Source organism: Rhynchophorus ferrugineus, unplaced genomic scaffold, assembly GCF_030347505.1.
Source record: "Rhynchophorus ferrugineus isolate W39M unplaced genomic scaffold, kcgeb_rfMv2 rfM4, whole genome shotgun sequence".
Lineage (NCBI taxonomy): Eukaryota > Metazoa > Arthropoda > Insecta > Coleoptera > Curculionidae > Rhynchophorus > Rhynchophorus ferrugineus.
Window position 1 is genome coordinate 26244371 of NW_027472583.1, and position 18389 is coordinate 26262759.

At 29.3% G+C, this 18389-nt stretch overlaps 1 protein-coding gene across 3 annotated transcripts in view; it reads left to right on the forward strand.

Moving 5' to 3' along the window:
- LOC143196405 (uncharacterized) overlaps positions 1-18389 on the forward strand; it is a 60602-nt gene continuing 42213 nt past the window's right edge. The window contains exon 1 of one of the 3 annotated variants that reach the window (XM_076404069.1): positions 1-131. The gene's annotated coding sequence lies outside the window, so the exon portion shown is untranslated. Of the gene's footprint in view, positions 132-10000; positions 10279-18389 lie in introns of those variants that run through there. The other 2 variants (XM_076404068.1, XM_076404070.1) reach the window with 2 other exon arrangements.

Below are 18389 nucleotides of genomic sequence, written 5' to 3' on the forward strand. Positions count from 1 at the left end.
GGCTCATTGAATAACAGTGTGTTAATAGTGACTGGTTTTGGTTCCTAATAATGACTCATTAAAGTTTGTTGGATAATAGCATTTGTGTTGTGATACAGTATAGCAATTTAAGAGAATTTATATTAATATCGGTAAGTTTGTTAGAATAAGTCGATATATTAGGTTTACAAATAAGATTATGGTGTATTTTGTTGTAAACTCAATCTTCATCTATATCTCAAAAGATTCACAGATTTCCCCTCCGTACAAATATATAAATATGTTTATTCATATGAGATCCAATTATCAATTAATATTTCAATACTCTTGAAATATGCTACTCTAATTTTTTTAATATGATGTAAATATATTAATTATCGTTAGAAATTCTCACCAAAAATAGTTTCAGGTGATTACGATAATTAATAATAGAATACATTCTTCTGATTCCGCCTTATGTCCCAATTTTATCTTAATATAACGAATATTTGAACTCAAAAAAATAGTTTGACAAATATCTAGTCGGAGTTACTAAAACTTGGATACTAAATAAACTTTCATTGTCATTGCAATACTTTAAGAAGTTATGAAAATAGTGGCAACCACAGTTCGAAAATTTCACATGAAATATAATTGAAATATGTTTTAAAAATCGGGATAACTGGTTTAATTGGTGATGCTAATCCCACTGACTATGGAATAAACTGACATCAAATGTTAATATCGAAACAGCACGTGAAAGTGTGTGAACGTTCAGGAACATCAATTTTAAGGATCTGTGTTTCTATACTTACCAAGTTCAATTAACACAAGAAATGATCATGCACAGGGTAGAGAATAATTACAAATTGACGGCATCTTAAATTCTACTTGCGATTATCGAAAAAATTAAGACATTCGCAACGGTACGTGTTATTGGATTGACTTGTTCTAAAATAGAAAAGGCTGTCACTAGTAATTCATATCATAATAATCAAAAAAATTAAAATTAATGTACATATATATATATGTATATATATATATATATATATATATATATATATATATATATACATATATATATATATATATATATATATACATATATATATATATATATATATATATATATAAATATATTATAGTGTTATCATACAGTGTTATTATGCATGTTTGGGCCCTACTGGACCACGCGAAGTACAACAGAGAGACATTCCACTATAGTTTTCTCTTCTTTCGGCCCAAATTGCTTTTATTCCATCTGACCACACTTTCCAGGTTTCCTGGGTTTCTCTGTCCGGTCCATCTAATCTTTCTAAACGTATCTATCCTGTATTTCTTGTGTTATTTAGTCTCCTTTCAGGTCCTTCTTAATTGTAGCGATATATTTCATTGTTTCAACGTTGGCCTGCAGCGTTATAGAATTCCACCACCTGTCTGCTCAATATGCTTGGTTCCATTCTTTTAATATGTCCATAAAACTTTAGTCTGCGTTTTTTTAAATCAGAATATATATTGTTAAACTTTTCCACTTTCATTCTACCCTTTTTACCTGTTAATTCCTCAGTGTGTTTTGGGACTACAATTTTTCTAATAATTTTTCGTTCTTTCTTTTGAATGTTTGCAATGTAAACGTAATGTCTTAGTTTTATATATTTAGAGATGCATTTTTTGTTGTAGATATATTTTGTAAGTCTAAAAGCTCTATCCTTTTTTGACAGCAAATCATATTAGCGATCATTTCCAATCCAGTTTCTTGAATAGTTCGGCCGAAATATTTGAAATGAGAAACTCTTTGGATTGTATCGTATTTAGTTTATAAAATGTTGGTATTAATTTCATGGCATTGCTTGTCATGTTAATGTAGTGAAAATTTTCCCTTCAAATGAATTTTGAAGACCTATATTTTCAGCCGTTACTTTTGAAATGTCTATTTGTTTTTGATCTGTTTGAATGATCTGCGTTAGAACCGCCAGGTCATTTGCCAAATCCAAACAATCTATCGTAATTTTGATTCTTTCTAATTTGATTGGTTGGTCAATTTTAAGATCCGACTTTATTTTGCGCCACTCTTCGATTACTTTGTCTAGGACGCAATTGAAAAATAATGGGGAGAGTCCATAAACTTGCGTAACTCCTATTTTAATTTCGAAGAATTCCAATATTATTCCCTTAAACTATACCTTGAGTTTTGTACATGTGTCTGATAATTATATTGGTTTTTAAATCCAGGCCCTGTTCTTAAATAATTTGAAAAAGAGATTGATGATCCATAATATATATATATATATATATATATATATATATATATATATATATATATATATATATATATATATATATATAATATATATTCACAAAATCATGTCACAATTTGATCAAAAGAGAACATTCGGAATATTCGGATTGCACATGTCCATAACTTATAAGCTAACTTATAATATTTCTTAAAACGTTTTAACCATTGATAATAAAAATATATAAAGGAGTAGTAATAAAAACAGATAGTATATGAACTACTTTTCAATTATTGATGACAGAATATTTTCTATAAAGACAAATAAACATTTTATTTAATTCAGTGTATGCCTAACACTTGTGGTAAAGTGGAACTTTTAATTTAAATAATTGCATTTTTCATCATGCAAATCAGATAACTCTGAACAATACAATATAAATGAAACCAAAACAGTACTCGCTTTGTTTATTATATGTAAAACTGTATCATGTATTTTTCCTTCTAACTTATCAGTAATCAAATAGTTATTTTATTAGAACCCAAATGTTGCTTTTTAATAAGAAATCTGTCGTACATTGTACGAATAATAATAGGAATTGATGGTTAAAAACAAAACAGTTACAAGAACATCTAATAACAAATACATAAAAACAATATTATGGTAATTCCCCTTCAGCTATATACAAGTGAAATGAGATGTAGTTTTTTACTATAATGTTGTTTCATGTAAAAAAGTATTTCTATGATCTCCTCGACCAAAGATTATTAATATATTTCAAACTATTTTTAATTCTAGTGGTTGTTTAGTGTAGTGTCTGTTTTGTTAATCATAAATTCTTCACTCACACGCCAAGCTCTGATTTTATACTACCTCCCAGTGCTTACATCTAGCTATTAATCTATAAATATATATAATATACAATTATTGGAAATGTCGAATAACAGATCCTCTTCTTATTCCATCGTTTCCTTACTTACTTACTTTTAACATAATGAGTGATTACGGTGAACCGTGAACAAATTCAAAACTCAATAAACTTTCAGATTGAATAGACTGTACGCTAAGATATGAATAAATGAGTTTTTTGATAGATTGCCAATGGATGCAGCAAACAAAATGAGATTGGCAGTACAGAATCAGTAAATGTTAAAAACACGTTAAGTTTTCTGAAATTTTTCAATTTTCCATATAATTTTTAATGATCTCTTTCTTTGTTTCTTTCCCCAAGAACCTCTTACAGAGTAAAGCAATACTAAGAGACGAATTAAATCGGTAAAGTCGTTTTTAAATTATGTCGTGGTCATGGAATATATAAAATACTGATGTGCTGATAACCATGATGAAATTATAGCGATTAGATGCGCGATATACTAAAACCACGTCCTTAAAAACGAGATACTCATAACGTCAACATCCGTTGCATCGCTATAATAGGTTGGGAAAAAAGTAATTTCGTTTTCTCGCTTCGTAGTTTTATTTTTCATGCTTTCCAAAGCGAATTTCGAACAATCGAAACAATCAAGAACGGCCATACAACAGTAATAACCAAAAAGGAAATTATTTTGCTTTACTTAAGTACTTCAACATTTTCTGTACAAACTAAACCGTTGTATCAGTTTCATGCTAAGAAGTGTTAATAATCAAATTAATTTCAAACCAAAATTAACGAAATATCAATCAATAATAATATTTTTTCTAATATATTGTTCTTTATACAAATTACAACATCGGAGTCTAGAAAAAATTCGCATATTATTGACAACCTCTGAAATTACCAACTGTTGAGAAACCCGGATCTATATTAGTAACCTCGAACCATGAATGAACTGTTTTAAAGAACGCTACTGGTCGCTACCGATACTGACAAAATTCGTGAAAAATGCTCGATGGAGGACAAAACATCATTTCCGTGTCGCAATCGAAAATTGGTGACTGAATTGGAAATGTCTAATTGAACTTACTCAAATGACTCACTCAAATATTTCAAAACCGCATTGGAAATATTTTTAAACTTAATTATTATTTTTTTAAATAAGTAAAGCAAATTATATTCAGTATACAAAAATGATTCCGTCTTTTTAATGACATTGATGAATACCCCAAGGTATAACAAAAAAATCAACAACATCGAGAAACAGTTGTTCCGTTAGTGGTTGGGTATCAGAAAATCAAGTCCTTAAAAGAAATGTCTAGCATCAATAATCACTTAGTTCGATCCATTCCCGCTCTGCCACTGTAATATCACGTTGCATCATGTTGCACGATGTGTAACAGTATACCAATTTATAATTAATAAAAGATCTTTAAGTAAAATAATTATTGCATCAAGGATATTGGTGTCTACTGTATGTTGCTGATGGAATTTGTTAATTAATACGTTAGAAGATGCTAAATAAATTAAAATTTAAAGTCTCATTTTTACCAACGAGGGTTTATCTGGACTGGACCTACTGTATAGCGTGAGCTCCGAACCACGGGCCTCGGCATTAGCCAACTTAGAAATCATCCCAGAAGACATCCGGTTTTACCCAGCCTGGTTACTGGATTGAGTGGGATCATTGTTCCTTAGCAAATTTTACACTCTTGCCTAGGACAATCACAAATATTAAACAATCACAAACATAAATTTCCTACCATTCACCAGCAGGATTCGAACCTACGACTATCACAATAGTACTGGACCGTCTTGTCGCCTTTACCACTGTGCCAACTAAGACAACTCAAGTAAATTTTGATCAGTTATTATATTTTCAAATTATATTTACCTTATTATTAAACGTTTTTGAGCTTAATGGATAAATTAGAAAACGAAAGTAAAAATGGTTCGTGAAAAATCGCCATAGATCGCTTTATATAAGATCCTGTGTGACAGTATAGGGTAACAAGTGCATAATTGCTTTTGTTATACTACGTCAGTGTACATAAAATGTGAATCAGTCCTACTTTACTGACCACTCCCAATCCTAAAGAATATGATGAAAAATCTTATAATAAATATATTACGAATAACTAATGGATCTTTGAATATTGTATCCTTCTTCATTTTTTAAAGATACTGCAAACCAACTATAAATTTAATGATTTACTGAGTGATTATTGTCCCTACCTTGAAAGGTCCTTGAAGAATCCTACAAATAATGACATCCCAAAACAGTAGATAATACCAGTTTGTATCTGAAATTAAATGTCTATGTTTTAATTTTAATATGTGTATTCATGCTAGTTGTACTAGAAGCTAGAGCCAAAATGTGTAATATCTAGGAATCTATAGAAATATAAATGGTGCTCATCTAAACCGTATAACACTCATAATCTAAATAGGTTAATATCTACTAAATAAAGCAGATATAATACAATTTTCCATTTGCAATATATGAATCATATTGAACTGAAAATACACATGTGAATACTTAGCTCAAGGGGCATTTATTGTTTTTCTTGCTACATGTTGTAGATATACTTTTCACAGCTACACATCACAGTTATTCAAAGATTCTTGGTAATATGCTTGTCTTTCAGGACTTGGGTTTTGAACATTAAATTTATACTTTCAATGTTAATTTAAGTCTGCTCTATAGATTTTGCATATAGTAGGCAATCGATAGAATCGATATCGATATATCCACATCTCGTAAGTTGATATAGCGTCAAACTCCATTCCAATATTCCTTCCAGTTAGGATTTTATCAAAAATAATTTGTGAGAAGAAATTATCATCATATCTGAGTCTAATGATTTGAATCTTGTAGACGGTTCTGATAAAGTCGATCTTTGCTGTCACCCCCAACTTTACAGAGTTGTTAAACTAATGTATCGCGTTTTGTTGAATCGAGGGTTTTGTTGTCAGTTTATATTCGCTCTAAGCAGATATTTATGTCTTTTTTGTTCATAACAACATTGTGGTAGCGTATATAAGCAGGATGTTGCCTTTCTCATTGAATTTCTCATCTGAGCCTTGCCAACCAGTAGAAATATCATCAATGTCAAAAATTTTATTTAACCAGTTGGTTGCTCTTCAGGTGATATCACATTTCAATATTTCCCATGCTCTATAAGTTAGGTTATATTAGCTTTTGCTAATTGCATAGCATTTTCAACTTCATAGTAGTTTAGGGATTTATGGCTCGGTGAATGGATGTAAGACGAAATTGAAAATGTGATGATTACATAATATGACCGTTATTTATTGACGTTATATACAATATAGAAAATATAAAGAGGGTGAATAAAAAGGGTGAGCAGCGCACTGTTACTTGAAAACGCTTGGCAGATGGTGGCACGTCTGAACTGAACGATGGTCAGTAACTGAATGATTCAAACTACGCTTTAATGATATCCAAGGTCAACGTTTCGTGGTTGTTGCTGGCACCACGCACGTGTTCAACATCTGGGATAATATTGTATGGGTATCTTGTAGGCTGCTATTCTAAGATGTAAAATTCAACATGCCTCAAAGTAGCAACAGTAAAATGTTCTATTGTCATCGGACAGTTTATATTTGTAGTTCCTCCAGGTGTCCTACTTCTCTTGGTAGCCTAGTATAAGTTGAGTAGAGTCACTGTACAAGGTTGTTAATAAGACCTTGTCATATTTTACTGAAATACCATAGTTACCGTCAATATTATATCCCTGTGACTGGCAAAAATACACTTTTATGGTATACAGACACAATGTATTCTTATTAACCCAACGGCAGAAAAATACAAAATATTTGATAAAATATCTTAATTAATTCAATACAAAATTAATGTTTTTGTAATAGAAATCATCTACTAAACAATCCATCAGTAAATTACCGACGTTTAATAAGTCTCCAATTACACATCACAATTATCATGCTTGCTTGATAAATGTTATTTTACGTTATTGACCTCTAGTGGCTATCAATTAAGATTCAAACAACGAAAACAATGACTCATTAATTGCTCTTTAAGACAACATAAATTAAATTTGAGGAGATGTGGATCACCTCGTCTTTGCTGAATTTAATACTGAGTTTTGCACTATCGATATTTAGGTAAAAAGTCTAACACGGGTCAACAATTTCAAGACAATCCAGGAAGCAGGTTATTAAAAAGCATTCCGGAGCTTCGAAACGACTTACAAAATTATTATTGCAGGGGAACGTTATTACCTTGAACAAAAAACAAGTGGAATCTTTTGTTTCTTAAACTTTTAACGTACTTTTATTAAAGGATATATTTGCTTCTCTTTGTCTTTTTATAAACAGGAATAGGAATTTAATCAATAATTTTGTTCTAATATAACAAGCCTATATGGTTTCGAAGTTTTTTGCACCAAATAACGTTTACAGGAAATGGAAATAATTCAATTAAAATTCACTAAATATATGTTAATTCGAAACATATTATGAAACATATTTGAAACATATTGATGGAAACATATTACTTAATAAACAAAAACCGCTTACTTGCATTATATTATTAACAGTTACTGGAGTTGAGAATTAATTGTATTTCTAAAATCAGCTGGTAAAAGAATCTATCGGGATCTTTAAAAGAGATGTTTGTGTCAAAGAGCCCTAATATAATCGTTACTAATAAAAATAAAAATAAATATCTCTTCTTCTGAAATACAGGGGATCATCTACACGAAAGAACTGTTATTTTCTAAATCAAAAATAATTTTCAAACCCTGAAACTTAACATCAAATAGTCTTACAGAACTTAATGTGTCATATAAATTACAGTATATCAACAAAAATATTTATAATTCGTCTAAGTTAGACGGCATAGAACATGCAGAAAAGCACATTGAATATGAATGAAAGCCACGATAAGCTAATATTTTTGTATGACAAAAAAAATTGAACTTATTGGGATAAGTTTAGCAGAAAAAGTTTCACAGGATTCCAAAAGATAGCAGTCAAGAATAAGACGGAGAAGAACATAATTTATAAAAACTTAGGTTCTTACACCATTCTTTTGTTTTTCTTATTTTTTCTCAGTTACAATGGATATTGTTCAATAACTAAATATAGTTTTTCAATTCTCTAGATATGAATGATTATCTCTTGAGCGAGTAATGTCCACGACTAAACTTAGCATCTACTAGAAGAATCTAGCTGTTTGTTTTATTTATTTAATTTGAAAACTATGTTTAATTCGCATTTAATGTATTTTCGTAGCAGAACTTCTTAATTTCTTAATGACTAAAAATGTTAAGTGATTTCAAAAGGATTTCTTTCAAATTAAGGGATTGAACCCCTCACAAGCAGTGATTAAAAGTAAAATTTTAAGCCCTTCAACATTCTGGTTTTTAGTAACCATTATGTGTAACGCTTGATAATTTTTATTCGTAATTTAATGTATATGGGACTTAAATATAGAAGATTATCTATTATAGCCTAACCAGCCTTCCATATTGAAACCGTGTTTATTAACGACGTTCACAATCATTAAATGTTGCATCTTGAGAGGAAGAACTCTGATAGTGAGACTCCATAAATCAGGTAACCCTATTTAATCAGGTACTCTTCATATCAACCGCTTAGGACCGATAATTAAAAGTTGGAACTATAGTACCCCGAGTAGGATTGAGCTTAAAAACTTTCGCCTTTACTGAAACTATTTTGGTGAAAATTAAACTTTGTGGAGTGGCTAAAACATCTATCTTACACATCATTGATATTCTTTTATATATACTAATATCGCATAATCTCATCACAATACAATAAATAAATATAGTATTTTTTGACATAAAAATCGTTCTAGTTTTTTACAGAATTGCGATATATTAGAAATGCATTTATTTTACAGTCTCATTTAGCGGAAAAAGAGTCGAGACACTACATTTGACGTCACATTAATATTAGCAGCAAGAAGTCATATTACAAAATTAATTCTATATATTTGACTGGATAAGAAAGGCCCACTACTTTATAATGTGTTGCACACCGGTCAAACTATTGAAGTTACTGTTTTTAAACAATATCTAATCCTTGAAACAAAAAGCAATAAAATATTATGACAAGCCATCACACGAATAGCCTCATTTTCCGTTTTGTCGTTTTAATGGGTCGTAACATATCTACATAAACCAGCTTCTTAAAATTAAACCGAAAAAGGATATTAGATTGTATATACCTCAAAAGATATTAAAATTTTATATCATCGAATCTATTTGTTTCCAGGATAGCAGAAGATAGTAGATAATAATAGGCCGCACTTTTGTATGAAATAAAATGGGCATCTTGACATATTAATTTTTTCAATATTTTTTAGTGTTATCTTAATAACTAATTGATAAAAAATATTTAATAATTGATGAAATAATTTACAATTAATTAATTTTCAATGCGTGAAACATATGTTTTATGACACTGAAGCAAACTATAGCCAATTAAGCTATAAACTTTACATTGCGTTTTTATGTTATCCGTTTTAATTTATTTTTAAAAATCTTTCTTGGGGGGCACAATTACAAAAATAAATTCGGTATTGTGTAACGTTTCTGACATATTTTTCACCAATAATTGTACATGAGACGGTTACGTAAAACCAAAAGTATCACAGTGCACTGATCTACTTAACACCTGCAGTACTTTCTAATAATTCATAAATTAGCGAACCGTTGAGACAATTTTGTTGTCGTTTTAATTAGCAGATAAACTGAATAGACGACGTACAAAGACACACGTCAAAAAGGACGTGTGGCGTCCGCTAAGATCATTGATTCCGTCTAGAGAACGACCTTAGATTTGGTGGCATTTTATCCACATGATTGTGAAAGTTTTCCCGACCAGAGGTGAATGCAAGAACATAGCGCAAATTTACAACGTTAGTCTTTGGCCGGCTCGCGTCAAGCGTATTACCGAAACGCGTGTTATATTTGATACTGTCACTAACATTGTTGCTGGTCGTCGAAACTCAGTCTCGTTCCACTGGTTTATGTATTCCGTATTAGATTATTATCTCGCTGCACTTTTTCACCTGAAGTGATCACCAGATATAGAGATTTCAATTTTCACCATTCGGTATGTTGTGATTGTGCTTTCGTCTTCTGTCAATTCCGTTTTATATGCACCGTATTGGATAAAGGACAATTGCTTTATCTTCTGGTAAGTTTTCCGTGCTTCACATCCTTTCCCCACGTCTCTGTCATTATAAATTTCTACCATCAGTGATCATCTAATAAAAATACTATTCTATATAAAAATAAAACTTATTATTTTAATTAATATACAGTTCTTATGTTCCCAATGAATTTTGTCATTTTCCGAGGTCCATAACACCTGACATCATATGTTAACTAATACGAATCACCAATTATTACAGAGTTATTAAAATATGCAATATAATAATCAGAAAGGGAAGAGTGAAATGTGAACAAACTACATTGAAGCATTTAATCACTAAATATCCGACACCAACTCAAGGTAGTACAATGTAGGTAAACCTGAATATTCATCTTCATATGAAATATTATATATTGCTTCTATAATAGTAAAATTGTCATAGAAAAATAGTACAAGATATTGACAGTATTACATCTGAATTAATCAATTATGTCACTACAAATTTTCAAATCATTCCTTGAAAAATACAACCTTACCATATCATGAGAAGTGATATACCAATCAACGTCCAATCACAAGGAGAAAATACCCAGATGCTTATCTTAAATATTGAAATAATGCATTAAAACAATTAAAAACAAAAACAAATTAGATCAATACAAAGTTGCGATAAAAGAGCATCACTGTTCCTTTTTCAATACTATATTTGCAAAACATGAATTAAAACAATTGATATATAATATTTATAAAAAAAAACTGTAACTATGAAGATTTTTTGATCGCAAATCCATTTAAAGTCGCTTGATTTTAATTACCAATCGTTGCGTTACACTTTTATCCTTCAAAAGGTGTAATAAAAATGAAAATTCCGCAAATCCAGTTTAAAAAAAGGAAAAGATTTTTCGAAAAATAAACGCAAAAATATCGAAATTATTTTGTCCTGCTGGGAATGAAATATCAAGAGAAAGGAAGGACAATAGCCAGAGGCAAGGACACGCCCACAATTTGGCAGCTGCTTTTTAAAAATTCATAAAATAAAAATGTACCTGCTGGATAAAAGCTGGCCAGCGGCTTTAATTGATACGTAAAAATATATCCATTTATAATGTGTAGAAATTGAGAATTATATTAAAATATATAAATCATTATTTTCTTATTGAAGTAATCTTGCCTGTAATCAATATAATTAATTAAATATTACTAATTATTATTTGATATATGTTTTTACTAAAATATTTTAACTATAAATTAAATTCAATTAATAATCAGTTAACATTAAAAAATTTGCCATGATTTGTCTTCAAATGCCAAAGAACAGTTGAATAACTTAAATGTCAGGTCTTTGAATCGAAAAAAGTTCAAAGTGCTCTCGTTGTTTTAGGAAAATCTGATCGAAAAATAATTACACCGACATTGTCAGGTTAGATGAAGCTGTTCCTTTTTATGTCGACGCAAAAATTGGGTCGCCATTTTTAAAAGTTGTCTAACGAGCAAAATTGTGAAGGTCGTCGAAAAGTTGTCACGCCAAAAAAAAACTTTTAGTGATTACTATGTTAATAGACAGATCTAAAATATATACCTTAACATGACTATTGGTAATATCAACAATAATTAAGTCCATGATATGATTAGACGAAATCACTTGTCAAATTTAAGCATGACATTGATATATACTAAATTAAACTGTTATCATTTTTATTATTTTACATTAGCACACAAAACGTAGACAAAAAATGTATTTATTAATTGAATAAAGAAAAATGTGATCCAAATTAACATTGACATTTACAGCTGTAAATAAAGATATCAATATAAACAACAACAAAATTAAGTTTAATTTCTGATCAGTACTCGTACATAACTGTCGTTATACTTATTGTTAACATTATATCTGAAAGTTGCATAATCACCATTTAAAATGGAAAGGTTTTTATGTTTACTTCTCGGTACGGAATGAAAACTAAAACAAGATCAGTTTTTTGAAAGTAGGCCGCGACGCAAAAATGCAGGCACGAATCTAAATTTGACGTTTTTAGTGATAAATAAGTGGAACCTTACTACGACGCTGTTACGACACCACGTATAAATAGAGAAAGAACCAAGTAATATCGAAAATTAGCAAAAACCGCCACTGGATCATTTTATTTTCGCGGTGTAATAATAATTAATAGAAACGTTTTCGAAATGCGGAATGAACGCTAACCGCTTTTGTCATGACTTCGTTGTTCTTTTGTTTTGTTCTTGAGTATTAAACAAAAAAGGATCATCCAGATATTTATATTTCTCGCGATATCATTATAAACACGGAATATTCGAAATATTTTCAGGTGGTATTAATACAAATTAACTGTTTCATCATAGTTAGGTGTGTGCGATTTAGCATATATTTTAAAAGCCATTAAATATAAAATGGTGTGTTATATCGTCATAATTTTTCTTTGTCAAGCCTACGCAATAACGTAATCTTGTGTTTCTAAAGTAACGTAACAATGCATTCCGATCATGTTTAAACTAAACTTTAAATAGGCAATTATAGGGAATATTTACATAATATATTAATAAAAATAATTTCCATCAATTTCCTCAACTTTCTCCCATCTTTCTGGCAACATAGCGACACTTTATCGAAAGAGGATATTGGTTTAGCATCGATCTAATGATTAATCTAACCTTTGAAAAATCTGGTCAGCCTATCTACTCAGCATCAATCTGAAGTGGTAACCACAAAGTTCTGTTTATTGAGAACGCTGCTTGCGGCAAAACTTCCCATTAAAGCTGCAATAATATATCAAAACTCTCGCAAAGTGGGCCTAAAAAGAAGCCATTCGTGCAAGAAGACGACTTGGTTTGATATTGTTGATACATAGTTCAATTTATTCATTTGATATGGGCATAGCATATATATATATATATATATATATATATATATATATATAATAGATTATATATATATATATATATATATATATATATATATATATATATATATATAATAGATTATATATATATATATATATATATATATATAATAGATTATATATATATACATATAAAACGTTACAAAAAATGTATTATTAAAAATTATTCATCATTATCTGCTTACAATTTTTACGCAAGAGTTTATAATAATCGAATTATTTACACCAATATCATATATATACTTTAATGCTTTTCTTGAAGTTGTTTAACATGAATTTTTATTAAATAACTTATACATTTTAATAATCCAATAACTCTTCCATTTTATAAGCTTCAAGTGTATCAGAGCTTTCTTTATCAGTATCTATGTCTATTTCTGTATATATTCTTTAAAAAGAACAGTTTACACCTCTTTTTATTTTACGATATTTATTTATGACCATAAATGTGTTATCAAGAAAATGATATATACTAAATTTTTACTACAAATAATGATGACAAATACATTGATGTCTATAAGAATATATCGACAAATCAATATATTTGCTTGTGATGAAAGAATGTATATTAGTTTTTTAGTTAGTTATATAACATTTTCCCATGTTTAATATTAGCACCTATTTTGGGCTACTAGAGGGTTCAACATTATAAATATCAGAATTATGTGACTACATATATTTTGGTATGCGGTATATACTGGTTAAATAAATTAACCAAAATCTTAAAGCAGTTATATTAACATTTCTCAAAATAATAGAGTAGTTTTCCAGTTAACATTTTTGAGTTATTCCACGAATACACAATTTTAGTACATTTCCTTCTCTGCATTTATTAATTTTGTTGTTTAATTTAACGAAACCTGCTGGCTAGACAAACCAAATACGTTTAACTTATTATAGTGCCATGTTTCTATGTCGAATATGAATATCCCTATGTCGATTTTCGTTTCAACGTTCTAAAAGTGGTGATTTAAAAGTCAAAATTGACAAAGAACCACAAGGATGAAGAATATCGGCCTGGATGACTAAGATATGTCGATACGATAACGAAACATCTAGAATAAAGGAACTTTCAGACTTTTGTACTTCATGATTCAGTTTATTTATGTTTACATCCAATGAGAAGGCTTCAAAAAATGGGACACAAAAGCTACAAAACGAATTGACTGATAGTTCTATTTCGAATGTTTCAATACCGCCGTTTTACTGCTTGCCACGAAAACAAAAAGTTTTCTATTGTGTATTTTACCTGGTGATGACTATTGGATCTGTTACAATAGGTTAGTCTAGAAGAGCTATCCATATCGACAGAGAATATTCATGATAATAAAGTCCTGCTGTGTATTTAGTTTATATCTCAGCAGACGCCAACTGAACAAATTAACGATATATTGTTGAAGGAAAATTTATGAGTCAATAATAAATGATTTCATTACTATATATTCTCTATCTCACTTTCGACAGTATTTTTGTCACTAAAATCAATGTTTAATCGATTGTTTCACTAACCTATTAACTTATACATGAATAATCGGAATGATATGAAATGTGAAAAATATCTATATGTTTGAAGATATTTTCTATCCAGCAATTATCTGAGCCTCTGAGCAGTAATACTATCTACGGATTCTATCGCATATTACAACACCATCTAATCACAGATTAGAACATGAAAAATGAAAAATTATCATTAATTATTCATTAAGAAATTCCTATATTCTACTATATGTATCAAGTTTAAAGACGTTAAACAACGATTAGTTTATTCTAAAGTCAGATATTTCATCACTAATTAACACTTAATTTATATTTTACACAACAATTTATTTAAATAACTAATATTCAGTAAGCTTAAAATTTAAATTTAAAACATTTTATTTTGCTAATTGAAAATTCTTTTGTGTTTCACAACAACAAATGATGAAAGTGAAAATGAATATTATTCAAGCCGAATGAAACACATCTTCGCCGTTCAGCGTTAGGTGACAATAAACTTTCAAATAATTTCTTTGTTCGACGGGCCTGACGCGTCCCATTGCATAACCTGTTCGAAATAACAATATACATGACACATTCGGCGATAACTTCTCCATGAAAGCCATCACGGTTATTCTTTATTTATGTATTATTTCGAGAAGCGTTGAATATCAAGGCGAGAAGCACACTTAAAATTGTTTCGCTGAACGAGGCGGACTTTGTTTTAGCTACGGTAACGTGATGAAGCAATCTAGCAATGGACTACTAATAAATGGGTATTACAGTACGATATCTTTTAATTAGAAATAATTACGAGGGTACGGTGAAAACTACTGATCCAATGTCTACTGTTATATAGATGTTAATATAGTCTATCCAAAGTTATTTTCTACCTACCTCATCTAAATTTGAATGTTGCATCTAATTTGAATGATGCAAATTAAACATCGAAATGTTGCCGTATCAACTCTGAGTTTTAGTTCAGTTTGGATTTGACGTACAACAAAATTCTAATCTGATTTATATATATCTCATTCGTAACACTATTCTAAAGAGATAATATAACATATGTTTATCGACTTTACAGATACATCTATAGTTTTTCACTATGCCTGGGATGCCATCGCCATTTTGTTCCGTGTATACCTCGACAATATTTGGGTTATTTGATAATTTTATTGCCGTTTAACAAAATACTTCACAATGAAACGCATAATAACTGATACTGCTTTTTCTCGCCCAACATTCATTGCTTATTAACTGTATACTAACATTATATAATACATCGGAATATGAATGTAAGACGTTTTAGTGGGAATTTATATTATAAAATAGAAAGAAAAAATGCAAAAAAAATACGAAGATAAGGTATCTCAATCATGTCTTGTCATAAACAATTGAAATTTAGCTAATTTTTTTTTAATTTTAGCTAAAACTCTTAATTATTATTCACCTTTAATTTGTAATAGTAGAAAAATGACTTACTGAATATAAATGTGGTCGGCGCTAACGAAATATCAAGATATTGGGTCATTTAGATATAAAAATTTGTACAAAACACAAATCACCACCATTTACAGATGATGAATAATTTTTATCATTTAATTAAAATACGAATGATTGCGATGTCCGCCATGTTTAACTTTTGATTACCTCTGATCTACGATGTTCATACTTTTCAAAAAAAGACATTTTCAAAAACGTTTCGCTTCCATGAGATCAAATCTATATATTTTAAAATCACCTTGTATATTGTATCCGTATATTTAATACCAAATAACAAAAGAACTGGGGTTAGACTGACAGGAGCATAATATAATTTAATGGAATTACAAATAGAATAAAGTCGAAGGGGATAGAGAAGAAATAGAGAAATAAAAATGACGGAGTACAATTCTGGAATAAAAAAAACACTTACAACAACTTAACAGATATAAATGACAAATCGCAATTATGTTATATTTTCAATTATATTTTGAATAAATCAAAAGTTTTTAAACAACATTTATTCAATACTCTAAAATTATTTATTCAAAAATAAAGATAAATAATTAAATTAGTTATCATTGGGATTTTTTATTTACATGTTGGTACTATTATCCTACACAATGATTAGGCAGATAATGAAACTCAATAAACTTGATTTAAACAGTTCAGAAAAACTGATAATATAATAAATTGAATAAATTGACTAAAGACTATTTTTAAAAACTAAATGCAACTTATTTAGTATCGAAGATATAATGATAGTAAATGGGCTATATAACAATCACAATCATTTTCACTGTTAACCTATAGTAGAAGAAAAATAAAATATGAGATTTTATAAAAGCTTAATATTTAACACGTCCAATTATTACTAGCGAAATAAATACTAGTACTATAAAATATTTTAAATGAGATATTTCTATACAACACCATGCTTCTTACTTAGTCCTTCCTCAAATATTTAGAAAAACAGTGATCACCATACCAAAAACTCAAGTAACAATGATCTTTCATAACAAAAATCCAAACTCTAAAGCCTAATTCTATACATTAATTTGATTTTCAAAATATGAATTTCATACATTTGAGAAAAAGACAAGCAAGAGTTTTAAAGCTGCTTTTTAAACAATTATTACTGTTCGTGTATCAGATTACAAGTGTTAGTTGTTAGAGTTGTTTACTATATAAAACAATCCTTAGACCGGTCGGGTCATTTTCAACCAACTCGGGGGAATTCAATGCCCAAATAATGACATTTGCAGTGATTTCAAAACAAGATTTTACGCCCATACTTCATACCATAACATATATTCTTATTTTAAAATTATTCATATCCCAATACTACCGAAAATATAGTAAGAGGACAATATGGTAATAATGCTAAAGCTAAAACAATGAATAAATCAACAAAAAAATTGAAGATCGCACATTCAGATCTTATAACTATATACTCATTTCGAACTTACAAATTCAGGTTCATCTGGTTTGTAACTTCTTATTTCAGGAAAACAGTAAATAAAATTATAAAAATCATGCAATGGGTTTAGAATATGAAAAAGTGATAAAGAAAATCAAGAAAAATGCCCATAAAAATAACAACACCAAAGAAATTAAAAAACCTAATAATAATTAAAACATGCAATGTTGAAGATTGTAAAGAACAGCTACAATTGTACTGTGTTTTGTTGTAATATGGTGCAATATAAATAATAAAATATTTTTTATTTATCCTTTTACGACCTTGGTGGTTTTATTGAATTATTTTTTTAATAAAAACTGACCGTCCTATAACAGACATCATCGTTATAAATCAACTGCATAAATTTAACACACATTTTATGAAAACTCTTGAATTATTAACAGGCGTTTCGCTACTTATATTAAGTATAAGTTGCTCAATAATCAATGTAAATTTATTATAATAATTACAAAAACAGTTTGTGATGTAAGACGGAAAGTTCAAAGTTTTAATTATAGATTTTTTGCCCCCAAATTCCTCTTTAATTAAGAGAGGCGATCAACAATCGTACGGATATTAAGAATCTGGTCGCGATTTTGTTTTTACTTTGTAGCGATAGCAATTTAACAAAGTAAAAGTGGGTTTTAAAGAGATCCAATGTTGCCATATTTAATATATAGAGAATATATTAAAAGACTGAGACCGATTTGTGTTGTTTACAATAACTTGAACAATTAATCTCGGGTACTTTAGGGAATCGGTGAATGGAGGAAAGACGAAATGAAACAGTGGTGTTTACATTATGTGACCGT